Raw genomic sequence first — 19,011 nt, 5'->3', positions numbered from 1 at the left:
ATTTGCTTCTCCCCGTTAGGCATCGCAGATCCCGCAATATTCTGTGGTCAACATACCATGTTATGGATGAGAAAACATCTAATGCACTTGTAGCAAGTGGGTAAAACCCCTTGCAATGTTCAAACAAACGGAAGTAAGATGTTTATATATGGGCGTGTTCAGATAAGAACGGTAATCGAGGTCCCATGACCATTTTTTGTTTTCAATGAAATTTTTATATATGATGGGCCAATGTGTCCACACAAAGGAATGAACCTTAGTTTTGCAAGAAGCTTCGTAGTTTTCTCGGAAAAAATCGCATGTCACAAGAGGTGGAGAATGTCGTTTTTGGCACTTCTCAATGTTGCAAGTTTGAAGCCTCATTCCATGCACAAAAACTTTGTTCCGCGCATCAGCATTTTTTCAGAACTTCTTCACAACTTGTACAATTATTGAAAATAAAATATATTTTCTTGCTCTTTCAACCTTCCGAGTAAAAAAATTGCAAACTTCGCTTCTGGAGCTATGCGGTGCAAAAAAGGAACTTTTCAGGGCAGCCTTAGGGCAAGATGCCTAAAGATCTTCCCACTGAATATTTTTCTCAGCATTTTTCAGCTGTTTTTACTCACCTCAGGCAAGTTCTGTTGCTCTAGACTTGACAGATAGTTTTCAGTACAGTCTCAAAATTGGCCGAAGTTCAAAAACGCCAAAAAAGTGACAATTTTGACTTGGGTTTAAAAAAAAACATCATCATCGAATTTTGTTAAAATTTGCCTGAATAATCCTCAATACATGTTAACTTTAAGGCACTAGAAAAGTGTTGCATTATATTGTTTTAAAATACAAAAATAAACACAAAACTGAGTTCATGTTTTTGTTATATAGAATTGCTTATTACTGCCTGTTAGAAATAGTAGCTGTCAGAAATTTGATTTAGCACTCATTGAACGGGGTTACATTTTATTTACCCCAATATCCGAACCATTCTCAATGCTTATAGAGCTTCTATTCGCTTGTTAGCGGCCCTTTTAATGCGTGAAAAGGGGAATAAATTCGCTATTTTGCCTGATGTCATAAGAATTGGCTGGTGGAGGTCAAACGTTGTTTGTATTCTGTAATTTATTCGTCGTACGGTCTATTGGTATATATAATCGATTCTTTAAATATATTCGATCAGTTCTCGGTTCTTAGAAAAATTTTTATATATAAAAGTTAATATTAATGCGTTTCTCAATTCGGCGTTTTCGAACCTGCGTCTATTTACCTCTGTGTTCAATGGTTCTACAAGGCACTGTCAGGGGACAAAACGTCGTCTCTTGAGGGGAACGATTTATCTGCAAGGTTTTTAATCATGGGGAGTTTTAATCGGGAGGCAATTTAAAAATTTGATGCCGCTTCATGTGCACATTGCAATTCAGAAAATCGTAACAAGAAATGAACGGCGGCAGTTGATTTCGGTTTTGCGCACAGTATATTGTCCAGCGCGAAGCACTAGCCAGATCCCAGTCCTTTCCATTCAGAAGCAGCGGTGGAGGCCACGTAGGATGCACTGCCTTAAGTTGACTGAGCGTACTTCCACAGGTGGAGCGTCTGAACTCCAGGCACTTTCTTTGCCAGTTTCCATTGTTCCTTCTTCACTTCGCGAAAGTCTGCAAGCTCCCTCTGTGGCAGCTCCAGAATGGTGATGTTCTTTAGCGTTTCTTGAATTGCGTCTACGAAGCCTCCGGCTCTGTGTATGGCCTCATTGGCAGGTTTCTGCAAGTTGTGGTTTGATGCTCAATGTTTCACTAGCCCACCAACGCCGTCGCAAGCATTTTTGCAGTGTCCAGAGGCCGAAAACATCAATATCGTCCGTTGACATTCACTGCGCTGCAGCTCATGAAACTAGTATTTATTCCTGAATTGAGCGGGAGCCCCGTCGCTCAAATATATTATCTTGGTGTAGATTGGCGCGTTTTCTTCGAGATGTGCTTTGATTTTCGACAGAGCCAAGCATGCATGAGCGGAATCATGAGATATATCGTCGAAATTAACAGCGTAGTTACCAGTCGATTTTCTTGACATGACAACGCACGTAAACACGGTTACCTGCTTTTTCTGCCAATAGTACGCTTGTACTCAGTCTGGAAGCACAACTGTTCATTTTTTGGCAAAATCAAAATGTAAAACAATTGCACCTCTCTTCCAGCTGTGTGTTTTTTCGTGTATTGCTCTTGCTTGCACAGATATAATAAAGTTGTAGGGAATGCATTTCATGGCCACTCTTAGAAATTCTCTAATAAACGATGAAGCGGTCAGAGTTTTTTTAACTAGCTCCCCGTCTTCCCATGTAGCAATCAACACCTCATCCTCGCTGCTCATTTCAAAATTTTCCAAAGTGAAAATGCCATCATGTGGATAGTGGCACAATTCCTGAGGAAACATGACACAGCATCACACCATCGAGCATCATAACACAACTTGCGGAAGCCTGTAAGTGAGGCCATACACACTGCCGGAGGCTTCGTAGACGCAATTCAAGAAACACTAAAGAACATCACCATTCTGGAGCTGCCACAGAGGGAGCTTGCAGACTTTCGCGAAGTGAAGAAGGAACAATGGAAACTGGCAAAGAAAGTGCCTGGAGTTCAGACGCTCCACCTGTGGAAGTACGCTCAGTCAACTTAAGGCAGTGCATCCTACGTGGCCTCCACCGCTGCTTCTGAATGGAAAGGACTGGGATCTGGCTAGTGCTTCGTGCTGGACAATATACTGTGCGCAAAACCGAAATCAACTGCCGCCGTTCATTTCTTGTTACGATTTTCTGAATTGCAATGTGCACATGAAGCGGCATCAAATTTTTAAATTGCCTCCCGATTAAAACTCCCCATGATTAAAAACCTTGCAGATAAATCGTTCCCCTCAAGAGACGACGTTTTGTCCCCTGACAGTGCCTTGTAGAACCATTGAACACAGAGGTAAATAGACGCAGGTTCGAAAACGCCGAATTGAGAAACGCATTAATATTAACTTTTATATATAAAAATTTTTCTAAGAACCGAGAACTGATCGAATATATTTAAAGAATCGATTATATATACCAATAGACCGTACGACGAATAAATTAGAGAATACAAACAACGTTTGACCGCTACCAGCCAATTCTTATGACATCAGGCAAAATAGCGAATTTATTCCCATTTTCACGCATTAAGAGCGCCGCTAACAAGCGAATAGAAGCTCTATAAGCATTGAGAATGGTTCGGATATTGGGGTAAATAAAATGTAACCCCGTTCAATGAGCGCTAAATCAAAATTTCTGACAGCTACTATTTATAAGAGGCAGTAATAAGCAATTCTATATAACGAAAATATGAACTCAGTTTTGTGTTTATTTTTGTATTTTAAAACAACATAATGCAACACTTTTCTAGTGCCTTAAAGTTATCATGTACTGAGGATTATGCAGGCAAATTTTAACAAAATTCGATGATGATGTTTTTTTTTAAACCCACATCAAAGTTGTCACTTTTTTGGCGTTTTTGAACTTCGGCCAATTTTTAGACTGTACTGAAAACTATCTATCATGTATAGAGCAACAGAACTTGCCTGAGGTGAGTAAAAACAGCTGAAAAATGCTGAGAAAAATATTCAGTGGGAAGATCTTTAGGCATCTTGCCCTAAGGCTGCCCTGAAAAGTTCATTTTTTGCTCCGCATAGCTCCAGAAGCGAAGTTTGCAATTTTTTTACTCGGAAGGTTTAAAGAGCAAGAAAACATAATTTATTTGCTCTAATTGTACAAGTTGTGAAAAAGTTCTGGAAAAATGCTGATGCGCGGAAAAAAGTTTTTGTGCATGGAATGAGGCTTCAAACTTGCAACATTGCGAAGTGCCAAAAACGACATTCTCCACCTCTTGTGACATGCGATTTTTTTCCGAGAAAACTACGAAGCTTCTTGCAAAACTAAGGTTCATTCCTTTGTGTGGACACATTTGCCCATCATATATAAAATTTTCATTGAAAACAAAAAATGGTCATGGGACCTCGATTACCGTTCTTATCTGAACACGCCCATATGAAGTTTGGTTTGGCTTATGGTTTATAGGGGTTTTACATCCCAAAGCGGCTCACGCTGTGACAGACGCCATAATGAAGGACTACAGATAATCTCGACCACCTGGGGTTCTAACTTGCACTGACATCGCACAGTACACGGGCCTCTAGAATTACGCTTGCATCTAAATTCGACCGCCGCGGCCGGTATCAAATTCGTGTCTTTCGGGTCAGCATCCGAGCGCCATAACCACTGAGCCACACCGGCGGCGCTGTTATTTACGAAATATAATGACTTGTGCACAATGCACATATGCTGCATTTATATTAGATATGCCTATTATTCAGTTCTAGTCAACAAAAAGGTGAGAGAGATGAGAATGGATGCAAAAATGTGCCATTGAAGACATTCTGATATTTCAAGAAAACAAAAACAAACTGCTGAAAGAGGAGCTTGAAGCCGTAAAGAAAAAGAAAATTCAAAGCTGCGGCAATTAAGCATGAAACTGCAGAAGCAGCTTCTGAAATGCCTTTCAGCTCCATGTTAATCTTGTATGGCAGCATGCCTAAATATTAAAAATAGGTACCACTTCTTATAGCCTCTAAGTGATTACTTTAATTTTTCGTCGACTCCGGTGTCTTAAAGATACACCAGTGCATTATAAAAACGGACTTCTTTTTGGGAGGAAGTGTTAAAAATTTTTCACGTTAGTTACATTTTTCACTGTTTGTAGAAATTCAGTTTTAAACTAACTCCATGCCTTTAATGATCCTTACGTGTGCATCAGAGGGGAAATGTGAACTTTGGCTACATATAACAATGTTGTTGATGAAGCTTAGATAAATGATATAAACAAAACTATGAGAATGTAGGATGAAAGAAGAAAAATGCAGGACAGGAAGTCTAAAACCGTAAACGTTTCTTTAAAAGCTGCTCTTGTGAGCAATGGGGCAAGCATTGCTGTCATTGAGAATACCGCCAAAGGTATCCCGCCGAGGGCATTCAGACCTAAGCTAAAATAGCACCACCCCACTCTGTCAGGGGAAGGATCCTCGCTGCTTTCATCTAAAGTGCAGAATGGGTGTTTATCATCTGAAGAAGGTATGAAAAGTCGCCATCTGCACTCTGGAATCATGTCCAGTATCTGTGATTGTCAGTGACATTGCTGCGGAGTCTTTAACCAACCACCGTGCACATTTTTTTCAGCTTGGTGCAAGTTTTTGGCCCGTTTTCAAGCTGCAAGGATAACCGAATGACAGAACGAACAGGGAAGGGTATATAAGTGATGAGCTAGTTACAACACATATACGAAGGAAGGCAACAGTCATTGAAAGCAAAGAAAGCATTCAGCACTGTTATTTTTACATTACTGCTGACGATGCTAATGGGAAAATTTGGGGGTAATAATTTTTGCACCTGAAAGCTAAATAAATATAAAGTAGAAGCAAAGATAACCACGTGCGCCGGTGGGATCCGAGCCCATGGTCTCTGCATGTCGATTACAGTGCTCTGCCATCCGGGCTACCGTGCTCTTTGTAGCAGTTGTCCTTGTGTTGCCCGTGACCTAATCTTGAGAGGTCTGCAGCGCGATCCCCAACTATAGACGATGAAATTAGGAAATTTGTGGGCTATAGGGTGGCTGCTGCTGACGTAATAATACATCGAATGTCAGTTGGCAGTAACTTTAACCTGCTTTCGACATAGGCAGGATGATGAAGCTGACCGCCAGAAATAACTGCATTTCGCTTTTCTTTGTTGCGCATTAAATGCCAGCACTAAGCGCTAAATTCTACTAGCGGTGTTGCCATAAATATGGATAAAATTGTTTCCTTATTTATGTCTGCATCACAAAAGAATAATATATTCATGTGATATGTTTCGAGGGTAAGGGCATTAATTTCAGCATAAATTGTGCGAAATGCTGCTGCTACTATACTAGGCTGAGTTGCGTTTTAATCCCTGCTAGGTAAATGTCAAGCTTCTTGTGATGTCATCATCACAAGAAGTAGACTTTTCGGCAGTGCCTGCTGACCGCCTGAGTTGTTAGGGCGTCGGTGTCGTGGTGTCGTTAAGAACGACTCGTTCTCACATGGCTGGGGAGGAGTTAGCCTAGGAAGTGGTTTCGGACTCTGTCATTTTGAGACCACGTGGCGTAGCGGACAGGAGGAGGCATTCTGGCCTCTAGGCGCAAATCAACTGATGACGTGTTTAATGCAGCCCCGACTAGGCTAATCAGCATGACATACCAATGACTGTTTGTCACCCCTGTGAGATCACTTTCTTTGTATTGCACTGCAAGCTTTCAGAATTGTGCCTTGCTAGTTTACTTTTACAGAACATTCCCCTTACCCATCGTCGCAGACAGAAAAAAAAAGCTTATTTACATCACCTCTCATAGCACAGTAAATGTACCGTCTTTGTCAAAAGTAACCAGGCTGCATGGTTTGCTTCCAGCTTGTATAGCGGAGCCCTTGTGACTTTCCTAAAGACGAAAGGTTGTTCGAAGGTGAGAAGACCCCCAGTCCTTACCTTTAACGACCATTTCAGCTTCATGGAAGCTGTAAGGGCTCGACTGTACGCGCTGGAAGCAAACCATGCAGCCTGGTTACTTTTGATAAAGACTATACCTTTCATATTCTCTTAATATAATTGATTACCACAATTTGCGCGTTCTCTAACGTGTCATGTTATTGCGTGTAATTTTTGTTATAGGCCACTCCTACTGTCTCTGCGGACAAAGGGGGCTCTAGTTCAACCCCCTCAGTTTTTAACGATTTTTATTCATGGTGTTACGTTTCGGGCGAATCGACGAACGACGAGCAAGCGGCGACCCCGAAGGTTGTCTGGAACGCCTTTATTCCAACTCGGCAGACGGGCAGGAAAGAGCGGCGCAGCGCTCTGCCGTGGCGTTTATATAGCATCCCCGGAACGCCGGCAGTGCGTCCCACTTGGCTCGCCTAGAACGCCGGCGCGCGTCCCACTCGGCTCGCCTAGAACGCTGGCACGCGTCCCACTCGGCTGGTCCAGAACGCCGGCGTGCGTCTCACTCGGCTGGCCCAAAACGTAACAACTCCTCCCCCTTTTAGGAGGGCACCACATAAACTGAACAATTTCTTCGCTGTTGTGCCAACAGCTGTGAAGAGCTCCCCCACAGTCGCAAGTCGACAATAACGTAGTTCGTGAGTTCAACACGCACCGCTGCTTCATACAACAGTCATGACGACCAGTTCGGCGCTGTTGATATCCTGCTTCCGAGATCTGGTGCGGCGGAGTCCACAGGCGAAAGCACCAGCACAGCACAGCACAGCAGCACACCGTTCCGAGGTCTGGCTGGAGGAGGGGGTTGTTCCGTGCCGTTGATGAGATGTGGACCGCACTGGCCAGGCATCAAGGGTTGCCCCGACGGTGTCTTTTTGAACCTCTGGCCGAAGCCACCGGTGTCCCATTCTTGAAAGAGGCTGATGGCTGGGCAGACGGGGAAACAAACAACAACCAAGCCCCACAGAAGCCAACGAGGCGCCCAAGATGTCAATTCTGTTTCTTCCGAAGTCTTCCGAAATGCAACCAGATTTTTGCCCTAATAGAAAAATATTTGTAGCGAACACTTGAAAAGAGGAATAAGCAGGAATGATTGTCTGATGAGACTATGTACAGTGATGCAGCTGAGCCAAAAGAAACAAGAACTCTAGATGGCGTACTTATTCGTGCGCCCGACTTAAGAAGTCTGCGTTCGTATGAAGTTTACCTCTCTTATGCCTTACCACAAAAGCATATTCCTGGAGAGTGAAACTCCACCGGAGCAATCTGCCGTTCTTTTGAGACAGTTGCTGGAGCCATGTCAACGGTCGATGATCAGTAATTAGAATAATTTCGGAGCCCAATAGTTAACAGTGAAGTTTCTCGACAGCCCACACCAGGCAAGCGGATTCTTTTTCAATTGTGCTGTAAGCTTGTTCCCTCGAAGTAAGCTTCCTGCTGACAAACAAAATCGGGTGTTCTTCCCCTTTGTCGCTTTCTTGGCTTAGTACCACGCCCATACCTCTTTCGCTAGCGTCACACTGCACCAGGAAAGGCCTCGCGTAGTCTTGGGTGGCGAGCACAGGCTGAGGTATCAGTGCCAGCTTCAGGGACTCAAACGCTTGACGCTTACGATCGTCCAATACAATGTTATTGGGCTCCCTTTTCTTGAGGGTATCTGTAAGAGGACTCGCCTTTTCCGAGAACCTGGGAATGTACTGATGGTAGTAATTCACCAGCCCGATGAAAGACATCACCATCAGCACCAACGGCACCAGGGTAAGGGGTGCTTTCCGCCGCTCGTTCGGACGTCCCGTCCTCTGACACGTGTCAGACGAACGAACGAACTCCTCAACGTTCTTGAAATAACCGGGCCAATAATACTCTGCCAATAGAATGCACTTCGTTTTCGTGATTCCTAAGTGCCCCGACCATCCTTCGTTATGAGCAAGTTCTAAGAGGTCACGCCTGTACTTGCATGGAACTACCAGCTGGTCTACTTCACTCCCTCCTTTGTCCTTAAAGTGGCGATAAATAATACCGTTCTTCACATAAAACGAGATATTCGGTGTTACATTTTTTCCTGGGCTATCTCGACATTTTTCTAGCGTTGGGTCCGTGGCCTGTTCTCTGGTAAGTGTGGCCTTGTCAACATTTACCAGAGCACGGAAGTTAGCGCTTTCCGGCGAAACCAGCGTGGTTACGTCGGCTTCTTCGAACGTATCCTCCGGCATCCCTTCTGCCGTTTCGTTATCTGACTTATCAGCTTCTGCCCTCGTCGCGAGCGCTTGCGGCTCAAAGCCGTTCGCTGACGTCATGGAGCGAGTGACTACTAGAACGGGATTCATGTCAAGCGAGACGCCCGAGTCATCGAGCTGCCTTGCCGTTCTGTTCGAAAGAATGTACGGGAAGTTTGGCAATACTCCATCGGACACTGCTGCCTCCGTGTCTACTACACCGAAAGGCCCGTCTAGTTTTACTCTGGCTACTGGCAAGCTGATTGTACGATCTTCCAGGGCCTGTCGAACCCACACGCAGTCGCCTGTAAAATCGTCTTGCTTCACTAGCGAGGAATGAACCAGGTCGTGTGTGGCTCCTGTGTCTCTTAAAGCCTTGCAAGACTGACCATTTACTTCTATGTCGTACAAGTATGGCCTAAGCAGGTCTTCTGCCTTATCCATGCACAAGTTAACCGGTGACGCTTTAGGCACACGGCAACCTGAAGCCACATGACCCGGCTGGCGACATTTGTAGCAAAGAATAGGCTTTCTTGCTTCAAACGACTTTGTTTTTAGCTTTTGCTTTTCTAAATCCAACGCTTCCTTTGAAGGTGGAACATGCGTCGAACACTCTGCGTTTTTAGATAACGCATGAAGCGTTCCTCGCTCGTGGCTTCGGACAAAGCTAGGCTTTTCGTTATTAAACGTTTTCCCGTGTCTGGAGCAATACAGGTCTGCGTAATCTGCCGCCATTTGTACGCTTTTTACATCTGGCCTGTCCTGAATCCAGTCCTTCAGGGTTGAAGGAATAGAACAGAAAAACTGCTCAAGTGCAATCTGCGCTAGCACCTTTTCGCGGTCCTCATAAGAGTCTACACCACGGAGCCAACTTTCTAGAAAGCCCATTAACTTGTAAGCGAACTCGGCATAGCTTTCTTCCGGCTGTTTCCTTGCCTCTCGAAACTTTATTTGAAAAACCTCAGGGGACAACCTGAACTTCTTCAGTAGGCAGGTTTTTACGGACGAGTAATCATCCGCCTCTTTGCAATCTAACTTTGCCAGAACGTCAGCCACTTCCGCTGGCAGCAAGCTCAGAAGCCTTTGTGGCCAGCTCGACTCCACGAAGTCCCCTTTTCTGCACACCCGCTCAAAATTTACTAAGTAGAGGCCTATGTCTCCCCCGACGCAAAAGGGCTGCAAGAGACTTCGCATGTCCAATTTTGTCGATATATCGACCGCCATGGCTTCCTCGTCCTTCTTAACCTTTTGCTTAAGCATTTCTAGCTCAAGTTCTTCTTTCTTCCGTTTCCTCTGCACCTCGGTCCAAGATTCTAAAATTTCATCGGAGTCCGCGCCACACTTTTCGATGGCCGAGATGATCTCGGGCTTTCTCATGGCTTTCGCCACCTTTACGCCCAGCTCTCCGGCTACGAGCATTAATTCGGGCTTAACAATCGCACCGAGATCCATCTTGCTACGACCGAAAACTTTAGGAGGAAAAAAATCTGGCTGCTTTCCACCAACTGCCCTTTCTAGTCAGTGACAGTCTATTTCCACCTTTCAAGCTACCTGGTGAACAAAAGAGACCTCTCAGGCACTCACCGACAACCGCCGCGGAACCCGGAGTCGTCGATCCCCACCGCTGCCGCCAGCTGTTACGTTTCGGGCGAATCGACGAACGACGAGCAAGCGGCGACCCCGAAGGTTGTCTGGAACGCCTTTATTCCAACTCGGCAGACGGGCAGGAAAGAGCGGCGCAGCGCTCTGCCGTGGCGTTTATATAGCATCCCCGGAACGCCGGCGCGCGTCCCACTTGGCTCGCCTAGAACGCCGGCGCGCGTCCCACTCGGCTCGCCTAGAACGCCGGCACGCGTCCCACTCGGCTGGTCCAGAACGCCGGCGTGCGTCTCACTCGGCTGGCCCAAAACGTAACAATGGAGCAAGCGGTACAGCCTTACCGCCCCCACTGCTACCTTTAGAGGCGCTAGTCTCTTCCAGATCACTGGCGCGGAATACGTGTTAAATTTTTATTTCTCCCATCCCAGTTGTTAACGGTAAGTGAACAGGAAAATAAAAATAAAAACTGAAAGAAAAATTAACTCTCGTTGTCCAGGCACAGGTTTAGCAGCAGCAGCAGCTGCCGGTATTTAGCTGTCGCCGCCGTGCCAGCTGCTCAGCCGCGCGGACTCGCAGAGTCATGGGCGCTTCTTCTTCCCGCTTCTTTGCTTCCCGCTTCTTTGCTTCTTTGCCTGGGCCACCCGCTTCTTTGCCGCGCTGCGTGCAGCGCCCGCCAAAGAAGCTGGTGGCCCAGGCTCAGCCGCAGCGCCTCCTCGTCTCCGCTCCATGACCTCCCAGCAGGCAAGACCTACAGCAGCTGGCCAGCTGTGCGCAGAGGTCAGGTCTCGCCAGTGGTCGCTCCTCTCGCCGGAGACACCCCGAGGACGGGAGCCCGGCGGCGCTCCGTGACCCTGGCCAGCAGGCTGACCACAGTGCAGGCTGCAGTGGCCAATCCGTACGCACAAGGCCTGCCCCAGTAGCTGCGGCAGAGCACTGCAAACAAAGGCCAACCACAAAGAGTGCAACTGCAACAAAATTGTTGCGGGTACTGACCTTGCTTTCCAGTTTCACGGCACATTATAGTAGCAAAGTGCCAAAAAACAGAGAAACACGGAGGCAGACGAGTGCGACATGCATCTTAGTTTCCTGGCCTTCATTTCCGAAATTAACTACGACCAACAATCCCGTCTACAGGTTTAGTTAGTGTCTCACGTACTTCCTGCGGGGGTCCATTGCTATTCCAGGGACGTTAATACTTGTTCGAAGCTGTTGTTACTGCTGAGCACCTAAACAGCTGGTAAAAGGTGAGCGTTTCTTCAAGAAGTTTGACGTCTAAAGAGCTAGTCGTCCGGAATTTATGAAGAAACTCTATGGCACTCTGCGTTTTTCATTTGTAAGTCCTTTCTTGAAGTACATGAGTGTCAGGCCGACGTCATTACTAGTGTCTCACGAGAGCAGAGTTAATGTGGTTGACTACTTGCGTTAAACGGTTTCGGCCCGTTCAGTGCATGCCGCTGATTAAATTAACTTTGTCATCCAGGGTTGCTGTGCTTCGTAGTGCCACACATGCACTACAGCCTTCTAAAAAATTGTAACCATGCCCAGCGGCAAGTAAGACGCAACTCGTCGCAAAATTTGGCCTTTTAAGAGGGGCCTGGACAGTTTCGAGAACAGATCGAGTTTGCAAGCTACAACTTCATTGGTCACAGTTCACAACTTAAATGCTGTAGGAGATGAAGAAGCGTACGATTGCAAAAGAAAGCTTGAAAATTATAATTGTCAGCAGGAAAAAAAATTATGTGTGTCAATAAAGGGTAAGCTGTTGTGGGCCTTTCCGGCTTCGATTTCACGGTGAACTCGCAGCGAGCATTGAGATAAAGAAGGGGGCCAGTAGCTGGCTTGAGTGGCTCCTTTGCAGAATCCCTTTAAATTGCACCGCAATACGCACAAAGAGAGAATGAACCAATTTTTTTAAATTCCTGTTCTTGACGCGAACAGAAGTTGAACTGCGTAAAATCCTTACGAGGAAAGAGAAGGGCGCAAAAGATATCAGACTTTACAGGTATATCGCACAGTACCAACCGGCGGCGGCCTCTGCAATCTGCAAATGCGACGTCATAACGCCCCATACCATCTCCAGGATTTAACTACGGAGTTCGTAGAATGTCTTCGGCAGTTTCTAATTCCGTATTTGTTTTCAAGAGAAAAGTTTGATTTCCGCAAACGTCTACTAAACATTAGATGCCACCGTGGTGAGAGATAAGCTTAAGCCTCTTTGACCGAAGCACTTCCAAAAGTTCTCTGAAATAGAGAAGAACGCATCGAAAATTGTCACAATGGATCGGCTAAAAGCCATCTTTTAGTAAACGCCTCACCACTCGACATGAGCTGAGGCGCCTGTTGATCTAACAAGTATTCGGAGGCTCTCGCATGCGGCGGTATTATTGCTCATAGGACTACGAATGTTAAAGCATGCGACTCCTTGAGAACATCACGCAGTTCCGCAAGCGCCCATTCTCTGCTGCGGATCGAAGTCTCAAGTGCAAACACGCACACTCACGCACACATGCTCACACACACACGTGCTCACACAAACACGCAAATGCACACACACACGTGCTCACACAAACACGCAAATGCACACACACACACACACACACACAGGTACACGCACTCACTCTCACATATACAGAAACATGCACGCACATGCATACTCACACAGACACACACGCACGTATCTACCCTCTCACACATGGACACACGCAACCTCTCTCTCTCTCAAACACACAGACAGATGCACGCACGCCTGTATACACACGAACACACCCAAAGGAACACTCACACACAAGCACGCACACACAGACACGCACGCACGCACGCACGCGCACACATACAAGCAGAGATGCACAAGCGCACGCATATGCACACCCACCTTCGTCGGCCCCCTTTAGGGAAGTTCATCCTATATGGATCGCACATCGATGAGGCAAGCGTTAACCGTGCCCACAGTTCCAAGACCGGCTGACGTCAGTATAGTTGCACGCGTACTTGAAGGTGAATGCAACGCAAATGTGTCCTTGAAACAAGCAAACCTGGGCTATCCCGAATGGTGCTGCCCGTAGATATAAGTAAAAAAGCGCTAGACAGGGGACAAAGGAAGAACAACACAGCACAAGGCGCTGTCCCGTCCCGTGTCTAGCGCTGTTTTACTTATATATGATGTACCAACTTGCCCAAGCCTCCGCCTAAACACTGCCCGTAGAAACCACTGAAGTTATCAGATGGGCCGACGCGAGGTTGGAAAGTGGGAACGACTGCTGCTGCTCACACGGGTCTCCCGCCGGGCACATGAGGGTAGATGCAATCATATGTGGGCTCTACACAGGTATAAGGTGGGCAAGCCTAAATGGGCCTGCCCGCACACTACTGATGTACGTCCTGCATAACCGTGGCAGGAATAGAAAGCGTGCGTGGCAGATCGCTGCCGACAGCAGTTTCTTGTCTGGTACTTGAGGTAAAATAGACGAAAAATGCTGGATATATGTAGAAAAAAAACTGTGCTAACCATCATCGGGCTGCCCGCAGAAAGGTGCCTGTGTGGCCTCTGACAGAGATCGCATGGGCTCTGAACAGAGCTGGAAAGCGGCCGTGCTAGTATGACGCCCACATCGGTCCATTTTATGGCACATGAGGCCATGTAGAACGTAAATGCGAGTTCTGTGCGAGAAAAAAAACGCGACAAGACAGGCAACCGATGCAGTTCCTCAGCGTGTCCTAAATCGGCGCTGCCGGGCCTGAGCACACCAGCGAACTTCCATCAGTCTGCCCTGAACACTGTTACTTTAATTTTGGAACTTCCATTCATCGAGCTCACAAGTTAGACGTATAGATTATTTAAATGTGAATTCTAAGCATATCTAATCAATTACTAAATATTACATGTGCAGGGGTGCGTTTATTAGGCGTCCTCAAGAGACCGAACCGCCGTGTATGATCTAGCAGCGTAGGCAGGCGTAGCCAGCACCAAGAGAGCGGGGCAACTTCGTCCTCTGAGACAGAAATGGTGATAGCGCTGCAATAAGACCTACACAAGAAAGACTGACACAGGACACGCGCTAACTTCATTTGATTTTATTTACTGCAAAGCCAGCAAAAATACAAAAATTCAAGGCCTGCGCACCGGTACAATAGGCATCAACAAAACCGTTCAAGATATGATATCTCATTCTTGAAAAGGCGGGCCGAGGTATCACTCACGCAATCTAATCCCCTTTTCCTAATGTGGGATGCTTCCAAAAGCTCCCGCGCCTTCATATCTTCACTCCTGCCCAGAACCTTTATCTCCCGAAGCCGTGGCTCACACTTCTTGCATTGGTGGCATCTTTTTTGCCCGGGGCATTGTTCTGCCGCACGATTACACACGAAGCACTCAGCGCATTGTGCGAAAGATGTGCACCTCCTAGATTTGTTAGCGATCTTGCGTGCTCAGCCGCGTGGTCATTAGCGCACCGCCCCGTTTGGCCCATATAGGCTTTTCCGCAGGACAGTGGTATTTCATACACCACACCTGTGCAGCACTTCACGTACTGATTGGCATGCTTTTTGTTGGAAGAGCTCTTTTTATCGCTCCCAATGCGCGCGCATAGCTGGCCAAGCTTTCGTGGAGCGGAAAACACGACCGGCACGCCATGTCGCTTTGCCACCTTCTTCACATTGTGCGCGGCCCTGTGCACATAAGGCACCCCTTCTGGTCTCACGGACTGTTTGTTCGGCTCAGTCGACTTCTGAAACACCGCACACTTGATTTTTCTTAGGAGGGCATCAGCAACTGCTGTGATAACCGTGCAGGGGAACCTCGCTGAAACCAACCGATCAACTTGCCTATCAAAACTCGCCTGCATAGCATGGTGACACGACTTCACGAGAGCCGACTCAAGGCAGCGGCTAAGATAAAATTCAAGCAACTTGAATTTTTTCTTAGTGTGACGTTTCTCTCATTTGACAACAAATTTTACCGCCAAAGACAAGGGATTTGCATCGGATCCTGCGTAGCTCCAGTGCTTACTAACATTTTTCTAGCTTTTATTGACCGTGTCCTAGAACTAAGTTTAACAGGGAAGGGAGTACTAAAAGTATTAAGGTGTGTTGACGATTTTCTAGTTGTTTTTAAAAAACAAAAAGACTTGACCTACACGTATGCTGTAAGCACAGTTTTAGCCAACTACCAAAAAGATGGGAGGGGGTCGGTGTTCACTCACGAGCTGCCTAAAGGGGGGTGCTTACAGTTTTTGGATCTAAATATTACCCTGGGCGAGGATCATGTTTGTTGGCGTTACTCCCCTCGAGCCAAGAAGGAGCTATTGCCTTACACATCAGCACATTCAAAAACCGTAAAACGCGCCACTACTCGCCTCTGCCTTGAGTCGGCTCTCGTGAAGTCGTGCCACCATGCTATGCGGGCGAGTTTTGATAGGAAAATTGATCGGTTGGTTTCGGCGGGGTTCCCATGCACGGTTATCACAGCAGTTGCTGATGCCCTCCTAAGAAAAATCAAGTGTGCGGTGTTTCAGAAGTCGACTGAGCCGAACAAACAGACCGTGAGACCAGAAGTGGTGCCTTATGTGCACAGGGTCGCGCACAATGTGAAGAAGGTGGCAAAGCGACATGGCGTGCCGGTCGTGTTTTCCGCTCCACGAAAGCTTGGCCAGCTATGCGCGCGCAGTGGGAGCGAAAAAGAGAGCTCCTGCAACAACAAGCATGGCAAGCAGTACGTGAAGTGCTGCACAAGTGTGGTGTATGAAATACCACTGACCTGCGGAAAAGCCTATGTGGGCCAAACGGGGCGGTGCGTTAATGACCGCGCGGCTGAGCACGCAAGATCGCTAACAAATCTAGGAGGTGCACATCTTTCGCACAATGCGCTGAGTGCTTCGTGTGTAATCGTGCGGCAGAACAATGCCCCGGGCAAAAAAGATGCCAGCAATGCAAGAAGTGTGAGCCACGGCTTCGGGAGATAAAGATTCTGGGCAGGAGTGAAGATATGAAGGCGCGGGAGCTTTTGGAAGCATTCCACATTAGGAAAAGGGGATTAGACTGCGTGAGTGATACCTCGGTCCGCCTTTTCAAGAATGAGATATCATATCTTGAACGGTTTTGTTGATGCCTGTTGTACCGGTGTTTTTTGCGCATGCCTTGAATTTTCTATATATTTGCTGGCTTTGCAGTAAATAAAATCAGATGAAGTTAGCGCGTGTCCTGTGTCAGTCTTTCTTGTGTACGTCTTATTGCAGCGCTATTGCCATTTCTGTCTCAAATAATGCACCATCTAGCCCAAATTGACGTTCTTCTAAAACTTCGTCCTCGTCAGGCGCAGCGTAGTGTCGGCGCATGGGGTAGCGGAACCCGTCACAGTTGGCACACTACAGTTTCCCCCGGGTGAAAAGGAGCCAGCCTGGCGTCTTAAGGGGAAGGAAGAACAGAGAGGTTGTAGTATGGCTTCAGTCGGTTGACGTGGACGGTTTCGCGGCCACGGCGACGCTAGTCCTCCGAAAGTGTAACGGGCTCAACAATATAATTGACCGGAGAGGTTTGCTTGAGAACCTGGTAGGAACCATGATACCGATCCATCAGTTTCCGCGAAAGGCCGGGAGTTGTGGGAGGCACCCAAAGCCACACAAGTTAGGCGGCAGTATAGGAGGTAGAGGCCTCGGAAGTGTCGCGGTCATGTTTTTGCTGCCACTGTGTCTGCGTGGTAAACGAAAGAGCAAGCTGACGGCATTCTTCGGCGTACCTGGCAGCGTCGGAGAGTGGCGTGGACCCGGAAATGTCGGGCCGGTAGCGAAGAAGAGTATCCATCATGCAGGGGGGCTCACGGCCGCACAGATGAAAGAAGGGAGAGAATCCAGTGGTGGCTTGCGTCGCACTGTTGTATGCGTAGGTGACGAAGGGAAGAACGTGGCCCCAGTTGGAGTGGTTGGCGTCGACGTACGTACATGGCCAGCATGTAACTGAGGGTTCGGTTGAAACGCTCGGTCAGGCCGTTGGTCTGAGGGTGGTAAGACCAGGGTGTCGAACCGGCATTTTTTCGGGCTCGGTTCGGGTTTGGGTTCACGCCTTTCGGGTTCAGTTCCGGATTCAGCTCCATAGGGGGCCATTCCGTTCCGGTTCGAACCGGTTCGGACCGTCTCGAACCGGTTCGAACGGGTTCAAACAAGTTCAGGAAAAAAATAGAACGCAGATGGGTTTTAGTCAACGTTGCTTTGCGTTTTCTTTTTTCTTGCGCATCGGTATACAAAATAAAAAATGCAAAGATTTTTTTGCGAGAACATAAAACCGGGCTAGTTGGAAAGGCTTCATGCTTAAGCTGCACAGTAAACAGGACAAAAGGAACACTATAGGCGACATAGACGCTGACTAACCACTGGTTTTTACATTCTGGGAAAAGTTTATGAAGCCGCAGGACGCAGTGAACCATCCAAAAAACGGAAGAACAAAGATTAAAACTAAAAAAACCATACTGCGCATGCACATCATAGTGGAGTCATGACAACTGTTTCAACGAAATTCGAAGACTATATTCCATAGTAGACGGCACTCCCCCATCTCCTGAACCTCACACAGTTGCCAAGAAAGCCTGACTCTTTATCTACGAAATTGATGGATGGGGAAGCAACACGCGCATCTGCTTCCTTCCTGATCATAAAGGCCTCCACCATCTCCCTAAAAATTCGATCAGGGTAATTAAACAGGAGACTTGTCTTTCTAAGTGGGGAAGCAATGAGCATTTGTTCGAACATCACGGATGGGTGAAAAAGGTAGCGGTGCCGTACAACTTGGCTCTGCATTGCAGCGAGTGCAACAATTGCGCCCCCAATGGCTCCACAGCCATTGATCTATTTTTTTTTCTTTATTGCCCTAGAGATCCATCGTCAGGGGTTTTATTTAGAACCTGCTGTGTGAGACAATGAGCGCCTAAAAAGGTCAATGTTGCACAGCCCACGGCGGTGGCTCAGTGGTTAGGGCGCTCGGTTACTTATTCGGTGTACCCGGGTTGTAACCCGGCTCCTGGGGCCACGTTTCGATGACGGCGAAACGCAAAAGGCACCGTGTGCTGCGCGATGTCAGTGCACGTTAAAATACAACTGCGCCACTTTTTGAGAATTTCGCGATGCTGAAGGATCCAAATCTATATAGGCTGTAGGTAAAGCATGTTAAGTTGTTTTGCACTACCATTGAAAATAGTGACGTAATCGACGATTAAATTTTTGCACTTCTCCTCAAAGCAACGGAGGAGTGCGGGGAACTTCAGTGTGACGCCACTGAAGGTATTATTTCAAATTGCCACTGCCGTCAGCCACGCCCTGCCGTGCCTTGTTGGGCGCTGCCAAACAACGTTCGGCGGGCTTTGCCTTCGGTGGCGTTGGTTTTTTTCCTTCAAAGCAAGCGTTTATGCGTTGCAAATGTACCGATACCTTCGATGACGTCATCACGCGTCCCCCACTTTGCGCTGTGCGCTGCGGAGAAGCTTGAAGGGCGTCGCAGTTTTAATTGGCGATTACGTCACCGTTTCACATGCTAGGCCAAAAGGACTTCGCATACTTTACTTGGAAGGTTCACACATTCAACGCTTTTAAGCTCGTCGATTTCTAAAACCTATGCAGTTGCCCTTTAAGGATTCCCAGCTGGTAGAAATTATTCCGGAGCCCT

At 47.1% G+C, this 19,011-nt stretch overlaps 1 pseudogene; it reads right to left on the bottom strand.

Annotated features, from left to right (window-relative positions):
* Nucleotides 1-1,470: 1,470 nt before the first annotated feature.
* LOC149356994 (uncharacterized) lies at nt 1,471-13,266 on the bottom strand (annotated as a pseudogene).
* Between the last annotated feature and the right edge of the window lie 5,745 nt (nt 13,267-19,011).

This window comes from Amblyomma mixtum, chromosome 3 (genome assembly GCF_055824585.1).
Source record: "Amblyomma mixtum isolate Tamu chromosome 3, ASM5582458v1, whole genome shotgun sequence".
NCBI classification, from domain to species: domain Eukaryota; kingdom Metazoa; phylum Arthropoda; class Arachnida; order Ixodida; family Ixodidae; genus Amblyomma; species Amblyomma mixtum.
Note: the sequence above shows the minus strand (reverse complement) of the source record. Positions and strands in the feature narration are given on the sequence as shown.